Raw genomic sequence first — 8,989 nt, 5'->3', positions numbered from 1 at the left:
TGGAAGGACTTGTGATAGTGCTCCTTTGAAGCACCAGATCAGGTCCTCTGGACATTTTCCAACCAGTTCAGGAAACATTGTAAACTTAGCCAAGTACGATTTGATGCTCATCAACTTCACCTTCACCTCAGGCAGCCACTGTCCCAAGGAACAGGACTGTGGAGATGCTGAAGAGTTTGTTTTGACTATGTAGTCTCAAAGACATTTATCTGCTCCACCAGTTAGGGATTCTATTCCACAAGAACCTATAGCAGGGACACGTGAGCCGGAGCCAAGTGACTGATTCAAAGCAGAGCACTGGAGACACTTGGGATGAGACAAGTATTTTTGTTGTTGTTTGTTTTATTTTATTTGCTTTTAACTGCTCATTTAAATTTTATCAAAATTAAAAAAATCTAATATACAGTTTGCCTCTGCTTTTTTTTTATTGCCTCTCCCAATACCAACCCATTATACTTTTGTATAATTAAAGTGTCTAACAGTACCTTTTCTCAGGAATGAACATTTTGTAGTGTAAGCAGAATGACTTACTTTGCTCCTATACTTCTCACTTCATTCTGTCTGGAATTATCCAGGCCTCAAAGAAAAAGCAGGGAGTCCTTAGAAGATCACAGGCAGATATATTTAGATAAACCCAAGCAATGTATAAATATGATATTCACAGAATTGAGTTCCAAAGAAGTAAAATGAATCTCTCACTCAGAGCGAGTCACCTCTAGCAAAAGTCAGGGGTTTCTTTTGTTACAAGTGACAAGGGAAATGAAAATGAATAAGTCAGATGAAAGGGAAAAAATTGAAACAGAGTAGCATCACAGGTTCTGAAAATGGAGCTATCCTTTGTGAAAGGGGACAATAAGGAATTTAAGCAGGAGAGAACCCTCAATAACAGAAATGAGATGCGACTTGTTAGAGAAGATCAAGGAGACCCACGTTTTCTCAGACCATGGTTATTTTTTTCCTCTAACAAAGAGAAAGGTCATTCTTGAGGCATGAAGATATAGAGATAAATTGTTCACGGCATAGTCCATTGTCAGAATCACACGTGATGAAAAACGGGAAATAACCAGCAGCGAAGAGCGGAGAGAGAACGTGCTAAATTCTGAGCCGTGGTCATCAGGTGGGTGGATTGGACCTGGCTTAGAAACAGGGAGCTCCGTGAGAAGGGACACGTCCTTACCTCAGCATCACACACAGAGGTCTTTGAGGAACCAAAAGAGAAGGCATTTTGACAATTTGTGTAGCATTTGAACCATAGCAGTGAAGTTTGAGGGATCACTGGGGTATAAGGGGTGGGGCTTAGCTCAAAGTGTAGCACACAACATACAAAACAACCCTGACTTTCTCTCAGAGGTTTCCTTATACCAGTGATCTGCAAGGTAGTAAGAAAGTCCATTCCTTCCTACCTGTGAGCAAGTATCAAGTGCGGGCTCCACCATCTCCATGAATTAGTGTTATAATTCCTTTATGGGGTTCTCAAGAATAGGACAAGGGTGGTGGTAACATCCAAAGCTTAAAGATAAAAACAAGAGGAAGGTCTTCTGCTCTGCTTTTCTCTAAATTTATATCAGGTATCACTGCCTGACACAGGAGACAATCTCTAAAAGCAACGTTTAATTTAAGCTTAAATGGTTATAAAACATTTGAGATATTCTGTGCTGGGCTGTGTTTCTCATACAGAAAAGCCCACTCCTCCTGAGAGGATATGTTTGTCTTTCACCTAAGAAATTTTGATATTGGAAATAAAAGGCTTCTTTCAAATGAAAGAAATGAATGACTGCGTTCCTTCACTATGCTGTCTTCATGACTGAGCTCCCCAGGAGCTGTTTGTTCTTTGTTTAGCTCTGTATCACGACAGACTGAACCTGGATGAAGTTTATGATGCCCTCTCTCTCCTTTCTGAGCCACTCACTTACTAGGGGAAAATGTCATTTTTGTCATATGTCTACCCATGTATATGTCTACTAGGTACCATTGGATATTTATAAACCCATAGTCACAAAGATGGCTCTGGTAAAACTCAGTCGGTCACAAAATAAAACACAAAGGTGAGGGTGGTGGTGGTGCTGGTGCTGGTGCTGGTGTTACAGTAAGCAGCAAGCACCATGTACCTCTGTGTAACTGTGGAAGAAGAACCTAAATAATATTTGTGTGCTAAAAAACATTTTCCCTGAAACTGAAAATCAACAGTTTCTATGCAAAACCTAATAATGAGAGAGAGAGAGAGAGAGAGAGAGAGAGAGAGAGAGAGAGAGAGAGGAAACACGTACACCCTGAAATTTGGAGTTAAAAAAATAAACAACAAAACCAAAATACTTATCATGTTTATTTCCAAACAGTTTATCTAAAGAGTGTGAATGGCTACACAATGGGGCTGATGATGACAATGGTGGTGGTGGTGGTGGTGGTGATGATGATGATGATGATTAGCATGAGAGCCCAACTTAGAGGCCTGAGTTTTTATTATTAATTAATTTTTATTAACATTTCAAATGTTGTCCCCCTCCTCCTAGAGATAGCATAGTTGAACATGCATTTTACCTATATTAATGTTAATTAATATAAATTAATGTAAAGCTATGAGTAGAATGCTAATAGCACTGAGTGTTTTATGTAAGAAGAAAGTATTTCTCTGGCCTGGAGAGATGGTTAAGTAGTTAAGAGCACTAGTTGGGCCCACGAGTGCAGCTTCCGCCACGCTCTCTGTGGACAGGTTTCCAGCCAATTCCTCTCCACTAACCCGGGGGGCCAGCTAGTAGATGGGTCCACTAGTCAGAATTGGGCTGCATCCACACCTAGAGAGATCAGGAGAGGTCGATCTCTGGGGCCTGTGGTTAGCTTGCCTGTGCTGTTTTTACAGGTAGGCCAGCGCAGCTCAGTGTGCTGTAGAGGAATGCCTACTCGGATATTCCCCCACCACTCCATATCAGAGTCTGTGAACTACGACATGAGAGCGTTTGGATCATCACTCCCTGTTAAGATCATGGAAGCCCTAACAATGGCTGAGGTTGATGATCACCCATATCGAAAAGGTGGGTGGGCCTGCCTGGTATGTAAAGAGAAGCTCCTCCTTTGGAAGATTGCTATGTTGCCTGTCACTAAGTTATCTGCAAAGAACTCCAGCTGTTCCCTAGTGATTTCCACTGGAGCGATAACCTGGTTCCACTGTCTTATGCTGCAACCTCGGGTGAAGTATATTCTGTTCAGGCTGTTTCTGTCATGGTTGCTGTCAAAGAGGGGTCCATCCACTACTGACCCAGCCTCACAAGGGAATATACCTACTCAGAAACATGTGTGGATTTGGGAGGAGAGAGAAGATGTGCAGGGTCCTGACAGCAGAGCAGGGAGGAAGTTTCATCCTGTCCCCTGTGGGGAGCCAGTTGATGCGACTGCTTCCTGAGAGCTCAGGAAAGATTCACCAGCATGTCCTGCCCCAGGGCTAAGGTGTGCTCTCAGAGATTGGCCAGAGAGTTGCATCTCTTTGAGGGTTTCTGTCCCCTACTAGTGACCTCATGCTGACCAATGTTCTGTGGGACAGAGGAAGATCAAGTTTCTACATTCTGATGAGTTCAAACATCAGGACATGGGAACTGGATGATTGACTCTTCAGAGAAGCAGATTCACAGTTGGGATATGCACAGAATCCTGAAGGAGCGAGAGCATCACCAATGCCCTTTGTGGGTCTGACAGTAACTATGAATCTATTAAAGAATGGGTCAACATTCAACATTTGCACTTGAAACAATACTGTGATGGGCTTCCGATGTTGGTAGCAGCAGACATCCCCTGTCTTATCTATTACTCTGTGATCACGGTGGAAGACAACAGTAACCAGATGCCAGATGCAGTCACTGTAGAAGTGACTCAGTATAACCCACCTTTCCCGTCTGAAGACCTGAGTACATGTCTCTTGATGGTGCGGAACTTTTCAAGCCAGGTGACCTACCTTTCCATGGACAGTGCTGTCTTTGTGTGCTCCACAGGAACTGGGAAGGTTTTTCTTCCTCAGGATAAAATTGTCTTTGATATTCAAGGAGATTGTATTTGGGGGGCTGGCTCCCATGATGCTGTTCCTATCCTTTTCTTTTGGGACAGAGGTCTGGTGTCCGTCACTCCAAGGGGAAACGTATTCCTATTAGAGAACAACTGGAAGAGTCTTTGTCCTCTTCAGTTGGTGGACAGGGTAGCAAGAGTATGTTTTTTTGAGATCACCACAAACAAACAAACAAACAAACAAACAAACACCTCTGAAACTGTAACTCATGAAGACAAGAGGAAACTCCTTAAAACTGCATTTCTACAGTACTGTAGGTAAGACTTGGGTGGCGCTCAGATGATGGGTGATGAGCTGTTTTCCTGTCAAACTGACTTGGAGTTGACTCAATTCAGCATGGACCAATAGATGACTACCCAACCTCAGACCCACACTGGGCAGATTCTGTCTCCCAGGAGGCCCTGGGCTGAGCAACACCTCACTGATCGTTCTGTACCAACTGGAGGACAAGATGAAAACTCACTACCTCTTGGCGGGCTTCCTTCACTGAGTCAGCTTGTTTAGATGTCTGGGTCCTTCTTCAATCAGAGCAAGAGCCATGAACATGCAGAAAAGCTGTCAGCTGCCATCACACTCAAAAACTACCACTCTTGACTGCCAGACCTGGTGAACGCTGCTCTCCTGCTTGCCTTGAACAATAGGGAGTGCTAGGTCTCCCCCAAACCCCCTGGCCTGACTCCTGCTGATGTCTTCTTTCCAGAGGTGTCCCAGGTGGACATTATCGTTGAGTGCCTCCTGATGTTGCATTTGTGTCTCAGGAGTGGGCAGACCTGGCAATCAATGTCAAGACAATCCTCAGGAACATGCTACAGGCTGCCCACTCGTTACCACCTAAACAAAAGCTCTTTGCTTTGACTGCTTCCTGAACAGTTACGTTTCTCAGCTGAAGTCTCTAGAGAAATCCAGTGACTAATCTGGGAGTGGAATACCAGCAGAAATGATTGGAACTCCTCTCTCCCCTTCTCACACTAGGGCAGCACCTATGGGCAGCTTCTCTGGAAGAGAAGTACTGTGACTTTGGTATCCTGACTCAGATGTGTGAACAGACAACCAGGTCTGACTCCAGAGCTGCATGACCCAGTTCGTGACCAGAATTTTTTCAGACTTTCTCTTCGTTGGTATCTGGACAAAGGAAAGTAGGGTAAATTGTTACCTCAACCCATTTCTCAGCAAGGACAGTCAGCAATTTTTTTGCAAGCCCATGAGCATCTCATCTGGTTACGTGAAACTAAGAGTCAAGAATCAGAAAAGGCTCGTACAACACTGCTGGGGTTTGGCAAATGTGGAAAGTTGTTACTTTGCAAAGGAAAGAAAAACCTTCTTGGTTTGAGTAAACTGGCTGCATTAGCTTAGACCCTCATAGGACACACTACAAGAGAAGACTGAAGCCATGGCTGAACAGGAACACTTCCTGCTACACCAGGAGGCCCCACCAGAGCGTCTGCTGACAGAAAGAAAACTGAGTCTTAGTGCAATACCTGCGTTGACTGCACCACAACTCATCAGTCTGTTGCATATCCGTGAAGAACACAGACGAGCCAATGAGTATGATTTCAAGAATGCCTTGGACTCACATTGATGAGGAAGAAGATATGAGCATTGGCGACCTGAAGCTGGACATTCTGTGCAGATCACTGCGCTGAGATGATTGGTTTGGTTCAGATGGCAAAGATGATCCAATCAAGTGTCTTAACACAGTGTGCTTGTGAAGATCTTGCAGAAACTTATAAAAGATGGCTTCCAACTCAGGGAAGACATGCCAGAGGTGAAGGACCTGCTGCAGGCAGAGCTGGGAAGCCTCAAGTACAACTCTTACTTCGACTTTGTTCTGAAAGCAAATTATGAATATTATACCCAGGGACAGATGTGACATTTGTAGAAATGGTTGTTTCCAAAATTTGTATAAATATTTGTTTATAAAAAAAATATCAAGGACATAAAACTTAGATCTTAATGAAGAAAAAAAAAAGAACACTAGATGGTCTTGGACCCAGGTTCAGTTCTTGGCACCCACAGAGTGGCTCACAACCATTTTAACTATAGTTCCATGGCATGACACACCCTCTTCTGAGTTCTTATGAGCACTAGATATGCACACACTGAACATATACACAAGCAGGCAAAACGGTCATACAGATTAAAAATAAATACATCTTTAAGAAAAACGGAAAGTACTTCTCAAGAAGGTACAATAAATTGGTTAAAGTTATGAATAAACAAGTTACTAAAACTGAGATTTAAACTCACAGTAGACTAATTGCCCACCTCATATGTAGAGGCAAACAAGCAACTAATAAAATTCTGTGAGGGGAAGTAGAGAGTCATAGCAGCAATAATGTTAATGCAGCTGCGAATGCTGAAACGCAAGGGCAAGAGTATGGTAGCCGGTTGCCTGGTTGCATTCATCTGCTCTAGAATGATCTGAGGCCTTTATTCAAGGGGTAGAAACCTTGAGAATGCAGTTCAAGAAAAGAAACTACAGATTGTTTCTCTTTGCTGAGGAAGGGTTTAGTATAGGTGTAATGTAGCCTAGGCTAGACTTGAACTCAGTATAGGATCCGAGGTGTTCAAAGAGGGCCTTGAACTTCTGGTTCTCCTACTTGCCCTCCTGCTCGTGGGAAGCGCAGGCATGTGCCATCACACTAGGCTTACACACTAGAGGACTTTAATGTAGCTCTTTCTCTGCGTAGCACCTTACAGCTTGATATCTGTATCTTACACTCTCTTATGCTTGATCATTTTTGAAAACTTCTGTGACCCACAGATTTTCCATCTATAATTCAATCATTTACTCACTTGGTTTTATCTTTTTTCCAGTCCTATCTTTAGTACTCACTCCAGATATGCAGTTCTTTCTTTGCTTAATAAAAATTCCAACATTCTTTACTTTGATCAAAGTTCTCATGTCAGAGTCTAGTCTTTTTAGCAGAAATAGACTATGTCATATTCAAACATTTTTAATTTTTTATATATTTTATATATTGAAAATATCTTTCAAAGATAGATATCAACACTTGCAGGTATGTACCAAACTTTCATAAATGGAATTATAAAACAGTATGTAACTTTGGGGCTCAAACTTAGTGCCTAAAATACATTTAGCTTAGTTTAAACATTGATTAGCAAGAAAAAAATAAAAAAAACATTATTTGCACTTCTATATGTCAGAAAACAGTTGCAACTTTTCAAGGGAAAATTTTGAATGGATATCATTTTGAAATGTTAGAAAAATACCTAGTACAGATCCAGGAACACAGAGGAGAAATATAAAATCATTTTGCAAAGCCTTCTTGTATTTGGAATGTCTCCAGTGCAGATAACTAGGCTCGGTGTTGAATGGGCTGATCTGTTTTACTAAGAGTGAAATCAAGTTCATAGAAAAATCTATGGCACTAGTTGGTTACAAAAGACTGGGACTTTAAAGGGTCATAGTCATAGTTTTCTCAGAACTCATCTTTAGGATTAAAATACCCCCATGCTTTTAAAAGTCACAGTGCTTAGTAGTTTCCCAGAGTAATCTCCTTTTATTTCCTATTTGATGGAAAGGAAGAAATTATCTGAATTCATCACAGATCCTATAAAAATTTTCCAATCCTTGAATGTCTTGTAGTTAGATTGAAAATTTAATCAAATTTTGTCATAGAGGCATACCAGGTAACTCCTTGGTCCTAGGGATGTGGTAGGGATGAAGAAAGGACTAGAAATTGATGGCTATTGCAATAACAAAAGAAGAAATTAAGGGAGCATGGACTAAGGATTGAAGTGAGACAAGAGAGGTAGTGAGAATCAAGATGTATTTCCAAGATGCAAATGATAGGAAGTAATAGTTCATTGATTAGTTTTAATGTATCACACAATGATGCATTTCTAGATTGATAATGGAAGAATTTAAATCTCCCACATCTTGGTAGTTTAGATTGTAATTAGACTCTCTTTCATTTCTTAGCTCTGTTTTCAAATGATACTTCTTAGAGCAATGATTATGGCATAATCTGTTTTAAACACCTTAAATTCATCATCTCCTAATTGTTTATGCTGACTATAACTATTCTTCACATGAATTTGATGTTACTTTTGGAAAACAATGCTCTGTTGAAGAAGGAGTGGTTACAATTCACTTATCATTGGCTGCTTATGTGTTCATATTTACAATATGGTGAAGCCACATTGCTTACCAGGATACCCGAGTTCAAGTTCATTCAAGTTTGGGCTATGCTAAGAACTCAAGAGATCCAGGAAATTATCACATAATCATAAGTAACAATGTTTAACTTGGTTTTCTAGAAGTATGCTTACTTTCTAACAAAATTTTAGCTGGGTACTTTCTGGTATCTCAAAATGGAGTGCTAATATTGGCTGGATTTTTCATGCTGAGCATCCTTGTGGCATGGGATTCCCTCACTCTCCATCCATGGAAGCTGTTTTTCAGTTCATGCCAGCTCCTGTGTCAGCCGCATGCAGACAAGAATATTGGATTGAGCTTCATTTTTGCAAACCTTTCAGCACATGTGCATTTTTCGCCCTTCACCTACTAACACCTGAGATCCGTTCCCTGTATTCCTCTCATCTACTGACAAGAAAACTGATATATTTTAGTACTTTAGGTATTGGGGAGATGACATTCTGTGAGTGATAATGGAAGCCAAAGTATCAAGATGGAGGCCATTCTAGTTGATGCTGAAGAAAACTCAGTCACCATGATTGGGCATCCTCTGTATCTCATGGGATCAAGTGAACAGCTATTCTATGTGGGAAGGAGGTATATAAGTTAATTTCCTTACTGCTGTAGTAGAACAACTTTAAGAGACAAAAGTGTGGATGCTTCTGTCCTTCTTAGAAGGGGGAACAAAATAATCACAGGAGGAAATACAGAGACAAAGTGTGGAGCAAAGACAAAGACAAGGTCATCCAGAGACTGCCTAACCTGGAGATCCATCC

At 41.3% G+C, this 8,989-nt stretch overlaps 1 pseudogene; it reads left to right on the top strand.

The window, feature by feature from the left end:
• Positions 1-2,756: 2,756 nt before the first annotated feature.
• Positions 2,757-5,921, top strand: LOC116893085 (annotated as a pseudogene).
• The last annotated feature ends 3,068 nt before the right edge of the window (positions 5,922-8,989 follow it).

The sequence above is a fragment of the Rattus rattus genome, chromosome 2 (assembly GCF_011064425.1).
Source record: "Rattus rattus isolate New Zealand chromosome 2, Rrattus_CSIRO_v1, whole genome shotgun sequence".
Taxonomy (NCBI): Eukaryota; Metazoa; Chordata; class Mammalia; order Rodentia; family Muridae; genus Rattus; species Rattus rattus.
This window is presented reverse-complemented; position numbering and strand designations above follow the sequence as displayed.